This window comes from Montipora capricornis, chromosome 4 (genome assembly GCF_036669925.1).
Source record: "Montipora capricornis isolate CH-2021 chromosome 4, ASM3666992v2, whole genome shotgun sequence".
Lineage (NCBI taxonomy): Eukaryota > Metazoa > Cnidaria > Anthozoa > Scleractinia > Acroporidae > Montipora > Montipora capricornis.
The window spans coordinates 17,897,553-17,910,833 of record NC_090886.1 but is presented as its reverse complement, the minus strand read 5'-3'; the positions used below and the strand labels follow the sequence as shown (position 1 = coordinate 17,910,833).

General features: G+C 39.0%; 1 pseudogene; it reads right to left on the bottom strand.

The window, feature by feature from the left end:
- The window catches only part of LOC138046231 (uncharacterized), a 1,853-nt pseudogene extending 1,078 nt beyond the window's left edge, over positions 1–775 (bottom strand).
- Positions 776–13,281: the final 12,506 nt, after the last annotated feature.

The following is a 13,281-nucleotide window of genomic DNA, read 5'->3' as shown; positions in this document are numbered from 1 at the left end:
ACCATCGCCCAAGTGCGCATAGGCTACTATTACGAGGGTCACTCCTCATGATATATTTTTTCTCAGTTTTGCGGTTCAGGCGAGTTGCGTCAGGTTTGATCAGGACTGCATTTTGGTCGCTACGTCCAATCTTAGGGAGCTGCGAGGGTGGGCAAAACAATGAAGGTTTGTTGGTGAGAACCCAGTCGAGCGTTCCGGAGTCTCTTGTCAGGACCGTGATGACTTGCGATAGGCCCGTCCTCCGTTTTACAACTTGTGCTGAGATGCCAGTACTTGGAGGGTTGAAATCTCCACAGATAAGAATTAGCCCTTCTGGATGCTTGGCGGGAAACTGGTCAGCATTTTTCATCAGATGATCAGTAAGAACGCGATTTTCGGCGGCACCAAAGTGAGGCGGATGATAAACAACACCCAAAAGAATGTTTGTTATTGATCTTGGTAATCTAAATGGGCGCACGGAAATCCACAGGGATTCGACTTCATGATCTTCATGGTCAATTAACCGTTTACAAGGAAGGTGAGCATCAATATATGCACAGACACCTCCTCCTTGTCTGCCAACTCGATCCTTTCTAAAACAAACATAATTATGGAGATTGCAGGCAGAGTCCGAAATCGAATCATTTAGCCATGTTTCTGTCAAGCATATTATTCCAGGTCTTAGGAGAGCGGTGATTGAGTGTAGCTCATCCAATTTAAGCTGTAGTGATCGAACATTAGCCATAAATATATCGGGGACAGTCGCGAAGTATTTCCACAACACTAGCATTTGCATTGTGGGTCTTCCGTTTATGTCTTGAACGTACAGGCTTACGTATTCCAAGTTCTCCCAGATTATTCCAAAGATCGTCCGGTAGACGGGTCGTTGGGGAGCTTTTCCTGAGTGACTTCAGTGTAGAAGGCTGATATGTGGTCTGCACTGGTCTACCATCATGGCGACGACAAGACAGAGTTGTTGTATAAGTCGTTGCCAAGCTCGAATATCGGCAAAAACCCAGCGTAAACAGGATGTACGACCACACGATGGCAAACAGTGGCATAGCCAGAGCAACAGGCCACATTTCGAGTTGAAATTACACGGAAATTTAAGATTTTTTTAGAATTTTACAGAGAGTACACAAACATTTGGCTGCCATTAAAGGCATGGCTGACCAAGTTGTGAGGCCGTGTTGAGTTCTGGGTGATATTGATGCACCATGGGACCGTTTGGATCGCTTCCATCGTCTCCCTGCGTCAGAGTAGTTCTCATAAAATCGTTCAGGATCGCCCTGGTCTGCGACCAATCGTCCGGATAGAACACAGCGATCCAAGCGGTCACGGTCGCTCCCCCCAATCGCAGAAGTCAGTAACGATCGTTTGTGAAATGTTCTCATATAATCGTCCCAATCGTAAGACCACCTTTTGAGGTGACAGCGTCGAACCAAACGATCGGGACAATTAAATGAGAACCAACCTTAAATGTACCAAAATTCATTTTTTACAGAAAGAGCAAATTATTGCAAGTACAGTGCAAAAAGTCTTCTTTGCAAATCATACCAAACATATTTACCCCGTTGCAAAAATGAAAATTCCATGTAATTTACAATCACTATCGGTGGGAGCAAATCTGTAAATGTAGCCTTATTTTTGTTTTGTAGTTCAAATGACTGACTATGCCCTTAATTGCTTTAATATAACAGTACTGATTGATTACAAATCTATCTATGTGCTGTTATCCTTTGATCACAAAGTGACTAACTTGCATGATTAAATCACATTGACTATGTGTAGAACAAACGCTTAGTTGTTTTGCTCTTCCGTCAATGAGCAAACAAATTTGTTCACTGGTATCCCAAGTGACCCTTCTAAAGAAGGGTTTTTTAAAATCAATATCTTTCCCAATTATAGCCATAAATCCGCTAAAAACTCTTCCTACGTGTCTGCTAATTTACTTGGTTTCAATTGCTGTGCCCCTGCTTTAGTATAGGATATGTGTTTGCTGCAGGGACGTTAAACATCATGTCAGTGGATATTCAAGATGTATACAGATTGCTGTACACATGCAGTTTACAGCGATGTGACTTTCTAGAGGAGATCCTTATGTATCGGTATCAACTTGCAAATTCACCTTAGTGATTCATGGTTAAATTCATGCAATTAATCCAGTGCTGAAATCCGAGAGTTCCGTACAAACGAAACTGCAAAGAAACACATGTAATACCTTGCACAAAATAAAAGCCTGACTAAGGCTGACTGTTCACATTGATCACAATAAATCAGCTGACTTAAACAAGTTTCGATTCAAGTCGCTTACTTAAGCTTTTTTTCAATCGATTGTTGATAAATGAAATGTGTCTGTATTCCCGTAATAATCTGCTCTACATGTATGTGACACCACCACTCAGTGCTTTCTTATAGTTACTTTAAATATGTCAGCCAACCATTGTTTAATTATGTCTGATCAAAACCGATTTGTGCATGCTCTATAATTTGCTTTTTAACAGCACTGATCAATTTGTGTGATGTAATATACAGCTGTTTACCACAAGATTATGTTAGGATCTGTGAGAGGCATCTTCTGAGGGTACCGAGGTTTGCATCAATGTGCGGCGGCGTAAAATGGGTTTGGGCTTGGTGCAAGTCCTCCCTTGCAACTGATCTAGGGAATTCCCACTCTCAAGCTTTGCGAAATTAGTGACTTGCACCACAACGTAGCTCATTGAGATGTCAGGAAGGACCATTCATTATTCTCCTCAAATAAATTTATGTCACGTGTGGCTTGTTTCTTCACCTTACACAACAAAGACTGTGACGCATTGTTGCTGTGATTACTTGAGTGCAGTCCAGACTTGGAAATATGTGATACATACAGTGTATGTACATATATATCTACTTCATTTAAACACCGTATCAATTTATATATGTTCAAATAAGATGTTCTTTTCCATCGAACCGTGTATTACATCTAAACTCCTGCTATGAGTAAAGTATAGAATACTAAAATTATGGAGGTTTAATTTATATAGGTATACATTGTGTTTACAAAATATAATTTGAACGCTTTAATTAATGTTTGCTTGCCTCAGACAGTGGTGAAGGAATAAACAAATTGTGAGTTGAACTTCTTAGTTGTAAATTGTGGGAATGGATATGTGATGTATTTTTGAAAATGCCTGGAGGTGAGCTGGAAAGAAACTATTTACGACCCCACTGTTCTGTTGCTCTGTCAAAGGTCATAGTTTTTCTTGTATTGCAAATTAAAGACAAATTATATTGCCAAGGGTCAATTATTATTACATGGGGTGTCCGCTTGAGAGAGAGCATAAAGAAAAGAAAACTCCAATTGTAATTTTCAAAAGTGTCTGCATCCAGTTACAAAACAGTGTCTCCTTATGGGAATGTGTAAATACAGAGTTTGAGTGGAAGGTAAAAACGCGTCTGTAAGTAGAGCTGTCCACTTACAAGAGTGGCCGTTAACTGAGAGTTGACTGTATTTACAGGTAGGTATCCTGTGATACTAAGGCCATTGCTCGCTTTCAAACTGCCAGGCTCCCCGACACTTTTTTCGACTAAATCATCATTAAGGGCCTTGTTTGGGTGTGATCTGTGACTTTTGACTCTGTTTATAATTATTTGTTCATTTTTTCATGATATCCGGATGAACCGGGAGTTTTTGATTTGCAATAGAATAAATATAATATAAACACATATATATTTTTATATATAATCCAGGTGATGTGATCATCACAAGGTCTGACTTGGCATTTTATTACTAACTAGTCTCATACTGCACAAGAAGTGTGGCACTCCTCAGATGAAATAGCGATATATATGGGTTATTGACCAAGCGTGAGGTTAAGATGGCTGGATATTGGCCAAGTTCTTTTTTTGTGTGTTTATGGATTGAGGCTTCGTCTCAGTCCATAAACACGCCTTGTTGACGATGGTTAGAGCTAGATCAACGCAAATGGAAGTGAATAGTGACTTAACGTGCTGGATCTTTTGAGCAAATTCTGAGCTGTTTTTGAGAGAGAAGCGATTTCCCCGAAGAGGGGACACAATGGAAACAAGATGTTTGGATAGAGCGTACGTGGGGCTACCTATGGTGCTTGTGATGGGTCTGAGTGGTCTTTCAGGTTTATGAATTTTCGGGAGACCACAAAACGACGCTGGCGTAGAATTGCTGCAGTGTATTTTTTTTCATGTATTCCTTCTTTCTGACAGTTGCCTGATGATTGCTTTGTAAGAAACTTAGAGTAGCAAATAAATGTTTTTGACATAGTTGAAGTCTGCATATCTATCTCTATATATATATATATATATATGGTAATGAACAGTCATATACATATACATATACATATACATGTACAATGATTGCTTCATTAGAAGCATGAAACTCCGAGTAGCAATTAAATGTTTTAGAACTAGTCCGACTCCAGAAATTCATCTTTATTCATATACATATACATATATATATGTAGATAGATAGATAGCTCGCATATATATAGATAGCTCCCATCTTTCACGAACCACTGTTAATAGCATATAGACGACACAAAAGCCTCCGAGGTACACTTGTGAGCGCCAAAATGAGAAGTCAAACGCCGGGAGAGGGCATCACGACGGGTGGTTGTGGCCCCTGCAACCAACCGAAATGGAGCTGGTGCAGACGCATAAATATAACCTCAACCTTCACAGGCACCCAGGAAGATAGAATTTTTAATATATATTTACATTATCGAATGTAACACTTGCAACTTACAATATGTTGGAAAGAGTGAGACAGGCTTCAACATACGGCTGAGCAACTACAGGAACCACATTAACAAGGCTTTTTGTAGTTGTGAAGTCACGGAGCACTTCCTCCTTAACCCTAGAACTCATAACTTTGGCAATGACGTCACCATTACAATTATCGAGCAAATTGAACGTATTGATATGACTGTTCAACGGAAAAAAGAATTAGTCCGCAAAAGGGAAATATTTGGTAAAGTACGCTAAGAATCCTCCAGCCTAATGGACTGAGTAAACGTATTGGCTAGAGTTTAGAAGCGCAAAAGACCTTTATAAAGTAGTGCGTACGTTAACGATGTTTAAAAACATAAGTTATAAAGGGTCTTCTTCTCTAGTACGCAAGAACATTATGTCCATAAGTAATTAGCACGTGCTTACTAAATCACTCTCTTTATTACGTCACAGTAATTTACTTTAATCATTTGTAATTATACCTGAAGCAGAAACCCCTGATGAAGGCAGAAGCTCGAGTGCAATTTATATATATGACAGAAGTTTAGGTTTCACAAGTAACCATCGTTTTAATACTACAGAACTGTTTCGTATGGTACAAGTACCACACTCATCAGGCAATTTTAACATATTAAAACAATGGTTATTGCGCCTCAATCGATTGAGTCGAGCACTCTACGAAATATGTTCTGCTCAAAAAAAGAAAATTACACATACTGTATATATATATACGTATATATATACAATATGTATACAATGTGCCCTCCCGGTTGTCACCATAATGGTTTTATGGCAACTCCTGAACTTGGGCACAGGATGTAGGGTTACACATTGTTGGATTGCATTGTGGAGTCACAAGAGTGCTCAAACTGCAAGCAGTGAGCGAAGCATTATGCCAATAGTGAACACCTATTATGAGGCTCTCCACCCAATCCAGAGAGTGCTCAAACTGTATGAACAGTGAGCGTAATATACAATATGTATACAATGTGCCCTCCCGGTTGTCACCATAATGGTTTTATGGCAACTCCTGAACTTGGGCACAGGATGTACGGTTACACATTGTTGGATTGCATTGTGGAGTCACAAGAGTGCTCAAACTGCAAGCAGTGAGCGAAGCATTATGCCAATAGTGAACACCTATTATGAGGCTCTCCACCCAATCCAGAGAGTGCTCAAACTGTATGAACAGTGAGCGTATATATATATATATATATATATATAATGAAATGACGTGATAAATTGATCATCAGCTAAAAGTGCTCAATGGGTTTACCAGAGCTTTGAATAGATACGTAGACTTGAACTAGGTCAAAAACATTTATTTGCTACTCCGAGTTTCATGCTTCTCACGAAGCAATCATCAGGCAACTGCCAAAAAGAAGGAATACATGGTGTTTTACAGTGATTTTGAAAATAACGGTAGCAATTCACTATAGGCTGGGGTGCATAGCAACGGTTAAACAATACAAACTGTTTCCAGTGAGCTGCTAAAAATAAGCCTTAAATAATTATGCTATTGAGAAGGAATTTCTTTGCATGTCTGCAACTTGTTACAAGCTCATTTCTGTTGTTAAGGGTCGCCAAATCTGGTCTACAAATTATATAGTATTTCTCCCACAGACATAAATTACACTTCTTCGTTACATTTGAATAGGATCTCGCATGCCTAACAATCCGCCATTTAATGTGATAGTCGACTTTCTTGTCTTTCAAACCCCATACATATTTACTAAGTTCAGTGGAATTTCTGTAGCGTTCATTTCTAAAGGAACATGTGTGGTTTCTATAACGTGATTTGAATGATGTGTCGCAAAGACCGATGTAAGTTTGCTTTGACTGAGATGTTGTGACCTCTGCTTGATAGATGGTATTCCGCACGTTGCACTTTCCGTCTAGAGGGCAGGATCTTTTGTCACGGCAGTTGCAAGTGTTGATAGTTTGAGCGGGTGGATTTGATGACTTGTTAATGACGGCTTTATTTTGGTTGGAGATAATTGTTTTTACATTGCTCATGCAGCTATAACTAATTTTGAGAGTGTTCCGGTTGAAAATTCTGTGCAAAGGGTGTGATTTTGGGAAGTGCTTGCCGATTAGGGTGAGGAAACACCCCCCATCCATCCTAAAGAACATACCGGAATCCATAAACAAGCGCCTCTCAGAAATTTCTTCCGACAAAGAATCATTTGATAAAGCGAAAGAAACCTACCAAGATGCACTCAACAAGAGCGGCTACGTATATAATCTAACCTACAGAAAAACAACTCCAGAAACCAAACACCGCAAGAATAGGCCTAGAAACATCACCTGGTTCAATCCTCCGTACAGCCAAAACGTCAAAACAAAAGTTGGAAAGTGTTTCCTCACCCTAATCGGCAAGCACTTCCCAAAATCACACCCTTTGCACAGAATTTTCAACCGGAACACTCTCAAAATTAGTTATAGCTGCATGAGCAATGTAAAAACAATTATCTCCAACCAAAATAAAGCCGTCATTAACAAGTCATCAAATCCACCCGCTCAAACTATCAACACTTGCAACTGCCGTGACAAAAGATCCTGCCCTCTAGACGGAAAGTGCAACGTGCGGAATACCATCTATAAGCAGAGGTCACAACATCTCAGTCAAAGCAAACTTACATCGGTCTTTGCGACACATCATTCAAATCACGTTATAGAAACCACACATGTTCCTTTAGAAATGAACGCTACAGAAATTCCACTGAACTTAGTAAATATGTATGGGGTTTGAAAGACAAGAAAGTCGACTATCACATTAAATGGCGGATTGTTAGGCATGCGAGATCCTATTCAAATGTAACGAAGAAGTGTAATTTATGTCTGTGGGAGAAATACTATATAATTTGTAGACCAGATTTGGCGACCCTTAACAACAGAAATGAGCTTGTAACAAGTTGCAGACATGCAAAGAAATTCCTTCTCAATAGCGTAATTATTTAAGGCTTATTTTTAGCAGCTCACTGGAAACAGTTTGTATTGTTTAACCGTTGCTATGCACCCCAGCCTATAGTGAATTGCTACCGTTATTTTCAAAATCACTGTAAAACACCATGTATTCCTTCTTTTTGGCAGTTGCCTGATGATTGCTTCGTGAGAAGCATGAAACTCGGAGTAAGAAATAAATGTTTTTGACCTAGTTCAAGTCTACGTATCTATATATATATATATATATATATATATATATATATATATATATATATATATATAACTAACTGCAGACAGTACTGTTTCGGCCTTCTGGGCCTCATCAGTGCAGTGCTGATGTCTGGGATGAGGTTAAGCTTATAAAGCCACCCCAAATGTCCCACACATGTGAACACATGTGAACTTTTCGTAAAACAGTGCTCAATACATGAAAGTAGAGCGAAGTATATATGGAAGAAAAAAACAAATAAGCTACAAGTTTCTCCGTACAAGACCACAAAACATGCTTGTAGGGATGAACTTGTAGTTTTTTTGTTTTTTTCTCGCATATACATACACTAAAACAATGAAAAACGAAAATCTTCTTTTACTTTGCTTTTGCGCTACACGTTTGACCGCTTTTGCATCTCTTCAGGCATAGCAGTGCGTTTATTGATTTATTACGTCACAGATGTATTTGTAATTACAATTATAATGTCTATTGTAATTTGAAGCATGCACGAGCAATTAGCATAATTTCAAATCATTAAGAACAGGTTTGTATTTCAAAATAAAAAACCTCTCTTTGTTCTTTCTCATGCTCTTGGAGGGGCTGAAAATCTTGTAAAACGGAAAGATAGTAAACTGAGGAGTCAATCCGGCAGCACATTCATCAATATGCTTGCTGACTCCCAGCATATGTGTGTGCGGGTCTCTAATTTGTTGTTTATGAACTGTCACTCTATTTCTCAGGACATCACCCATTTCTCCTATATAATTATGTCCACATCCTGCACATGTTATTACATAAATCAAGTTTGTTGAGGTGCAGTTCATCAAGTGTTTTATCCGAAATGTTATATTCATGGCGGAGAAGGTGAATTCTTTACCCTGTTTTAAATAGGGGCATGTTCCGCAACGTTTTGGGTTACAGATTATAACTTCCGGATCAGTGTCCTTTTGTCTGGAGAAATAGGAGTTGTTAGCATCCGTTTGAGGTTTTTGGGTTGTTGCTGACTGTGAATTACTTTAGTCCTGCTCATAATGGATTTTAATGAGGAGTTGTGGTTCAACATAGCAAGTGTTTTCCTGACCAGCTGAAATACTTGCGGATTGTTGGGATTGTAAGTTGTTACCAGGCAAAGGAGGTTCTTTTCGTTATCTTGCTTTCTCACCCTTCTTAACTCTTCTGTTTGGGTGAGGGCCTTGTTTACACCGTAATCAATGATCTCAGCTGGATATTGTTTCCTCAGCAAAATTTGTTTGTTTCCTTATGTCCTGGTTCTCAACAATAGTACATATCCTCTGAGCCAGGTTGTATTGTATGTTATTTTTAGTGTGTCTTGGATTGCTGGATGTACATGGGAGGTATTGGAATGAATCCGTTGGTTTATAATAAATATCGGTTGTAAAGTGAATATTGTCTTTTCTTATCATCACATCAAGGAGCTGAAGTTCTTTGCAGTTAGTTTCAGCAGTAAGTTGAATGCTGTCGTCTAGGCTGTTTAGAATATCGTGGAGCTCCTTTAATTTATCCTCACCGTAAGGCCAGTTTATGTAACAGTCATCCAAGAACCTTCTCCAGTTTGTGTAAACATAATGGCCTTCTTCTTCACCCATTTTATTAGAGACCTGGCTGTATATTCGTTCTCCAAACATCCGAGAACAAGGGTTGCATAACTGCGAGCCATTTTCGTTCCCATCGCAGTACCTTTCTTTTAAAGGAATATTCTGTCATCAAAGGTAAAAGTATTATTCGTTAATATTAAAAGGATTGAATTGATGATAAGTTCCTTGCTGAAACGTGAGTTAAGGCTCCCTGGGTGTTTATTGATCCAGTATTCCATGACCTTCATGCCGAGTTTGTGGTTGATGTTTGTGTACAAGCTGGTCACGTCAAAGGAGACTAATATTGTACTTTCAGGTACTGTCTTTGGTAAATGAGGAAATCGATAGTGTCCCTCAGATAACTTTGGACATGTAAAGTAAACGGCTTTATAAGGATGTCTACAAAGTTACTGTGTCTACCCGTTGGACATCTAGGACCAGCTACTATGGGCCTGAATTTGAGATCTGCTGGCCTAAGAACTCTAATATATGGTTTCTTTTGGACTTTAGCTTCCTGACAAATGATCTTGCTTTTATGTATCTTTGGAAGGCCGTAGAAACCACTGGTTTGAAAATCGAAGTGGCAGAGGTAGATCACCTCTTTCTCCCTAAGGTTTCCTTTATAAGTTTCATAACATTTTTGTCCTTGTTAGCCGTAACTTCCTCATATGTTTGTGAGTCATTTAGCATTTAGAGTATTTTATCGGCGTAGTATGTGCTGTCCATAACTACGACTGCCCCTACTTTGTCAGCTTCGAAGATAAGTATTTCAGATTCCCCTCTAAGTTCCTGTAGGGAATTTTATTCCTCTGGTTAAATTGGAACGTTTGATGTCTTTCACTTGTAATTCTTCAAGTGGGAATTTTGTGAGAAATCTATATAATTGTCTAGGGTAATGTTCCTGTTTCTAGGAGGGCAGAAGTTACTTTTATTTTTCGCCAGACTTTCATCGGCGTCTGAAGTGTCCGATTTATCCTCGAAATATATAATGTATATATATATAACTAACCGCAGACAGTACTGTTTCGGCCTTCAGTGCAGTGCAGTGCAGTGCAGTGATGTCTAGGATGGAGGTTAAGCTTATAAACCCACTCCAAATGTCCCACACATGTGGTACATCTAAGCCATGCCAGAGTGCTCAAACTAGCGAGCTAGTGAGCATGCGCAATTGCCAGCGGCAATGACTCATCCTAGTAGAGTGCTCAATTTGGACATGAAAGCAAAAGCTTTGTAATGTCAAAGAGCTGTATCTATCCATATATATAGATATACAGGGTGTTTCAAAAGTTCATGAACACTTTTCTATACAAATAAATGATAGTTTTAGGAATCCGATGTTAATGAAAGTTTTCCAGTTTTATGTACATTGTTTCCTTTGACCACTGTTGAAATATCAATATCCAGAGTGCCCCCCATTGTTCTGTATAACGTTTTTGAGCCGTTGCGGCATGGAACGAGCTACAATCAGTGGCAAAAGTAGTTGGGACGCTAGTGTCAGAATGGGCCTGACGTCAGAAATTAAGCATAACTGTCAAAATTCCACTGAAAGCTTCAAAATACAAGTCCCCCCATCCCCCCAATCAATGTTAAAATAGACAAGGAAATGTATGTTCACTATTGGCAACATTCTTCTGGGGGGGAGGGGGCAATTTTTCAAACTCAGTAAGAAAACCAACTTCAAATGGTGAGTGTCCCAAGACTTTTGCCACTGATTGTAGCTCCCTTAGGCTTGCTAGTGGTATGTTTCCCCAGGCTTGCTGTAACCTTGATTTTGGTCCTTGCATTGTCTTAGGGGTCGGATCTCTGTATGCAGCTTCGTCAGTGATGCTCCAAAGGGTTTCAATGGGGTTAAGACGAGGTAAATGTGGTGGCTACTCATCTTTTCGGATAAAATTCGGGAGGTTTTTCTTGCACCGCTGCTGGGTTGCTTCGCCAGATGAGTTGATGTGCCATCTTGAACGAAGGTTGCACTGCTTTTGTTAGTAAAAAGCTTTTGTTTTAAAGGCTCTTCTGTTGAAGATCTACGGAGTAAACAGGCTTTATTTCTTTTTCAAGGATGTTGTGATATAATACTTTGCCATTACAGTTTGTCCATGTGGGATAAAATGTAACAAAGTAAGGCTGCGGCCTGTCATGCCACCCCAAACCATCCATTTGGAACTTCCTTTAACTTGATACGATGGTGGAACCTGACTCTTCGTGAGAGCCCCATACAATATCGTTTTTAGGGTTGGGAGGATGGAAAAGGTAAATTTACGATATTTGCGAGCAAATACCAAGCGAGCTTTCAGCTGATTGTTGCTCAGAAGTGGGAGCTTTTCTCGTCTCAAAGGTTTCCATCCTTTTCTTGACATATATCTCCACACTGTTGCTACAGATCCAGGCAGACCTTTGCTCTTCAGTTGTTTGCTGATTTTCCTTGTAGAATTTCCTCTTTTATACTTTGCTTTGTCTACAACTCTCTTTGCGGTCAAGGACTGTTGGTTGACCACTTCTTGGCTTGTCATAAAACACTTGTGAACTTGAGCACTTTGCTACTCAGCTCTTGCTTTTTGCAATATTTTATCCGTTTCTCACACATATACTCCAGATGATCGTAAAACTGCTGCCTGTGCTATTAAATACACTGCTTTTTTAGGGTTTATAATTGCAAATTATATGAAGACGTTGAAAATCTAGTTGCTTCTGAAAACAGACAAAAATGGTGGAAAGTACAGAAAAACATTCGCACCTTTTGGCAGGAAAATATTTATTTCAACGAGTTTTTTATCCGACTTACAGAACAGTTCTGAAAATTGATAAACAATTAGATTGGTTAATGTCTGTACGAAAATGTAAAGAAAAATAAAAATTCTGGCTGAAGTATAGACTTTTTAAAATGTCCACAAACGTTTGAAACACCCTGTATATAATATATAGATATTTATATATATCTATATATCTCGCACAATGGAGAATGGGCTTCCGTTTTCAACGCGTTTCGGCATTTGCCTTCCTCAGAGGTCTTAACATGCAATTGTTACAGGGAATTAATTGGTTAATTGTGTAACGTAAGACAATGCATGTTGTTTAATTAGATGTTGAGTAGAATGTTTTGTAAACAATTATCCTTTCTAATAGGATATATATGATTTAAACAATTTATGTACCCAAAACTTTATAAAGGCTCTTGTGAAAAAACTTCATCCAGTTCTTTTGTTTAGTCCATACGGCTGAATTGAGTTTAATGTACTTTACCAGAAAATCTCTCTTTCTTTCAGATTTCGAGCAGTGGGCACCTCAAAAAGAGGTCAAGCTTGTTGCAAGCTTTTGGATGAGTCGACCCCAAGCCTTGGCGCAGTTAGTCAAGACTAAAAATCATTTAGTATGCGGCAAGCTGGTGGCCCGACAAACTTTCAGCCGATTTTTTCCCAGATAAAAATTCTGCAGTTGTTTGACAAAAAGCCATCTATTGTGTGACAGCCTTAAAAGAGTACTTACAATTGGCAAGACAGATATAGGCCTATAATTAGTTCGATTAGTCTTGGTATCGCCTTTAATTTGTAAACAGGAGAGACTTTAGCAGCCCTCCAACCATAAGGGAATATGCCCGAAGTTAAGGATAGACAATGATGTAGTTAACTCGCTGAGTTTTTAGGCATTTTCTGTCTTGGTCACGTGATTTAGCAAATATGGTTGTGAGTCAAACCAGACAAAGAAATATTAAATAGAACACACTTGGAAAAAGGATAAATGTAGAGTTAATGGGACTCGAGACAGGACTATTTGAAGGGGTACATAGCAACACTTAGGTAGTTAAGAGCA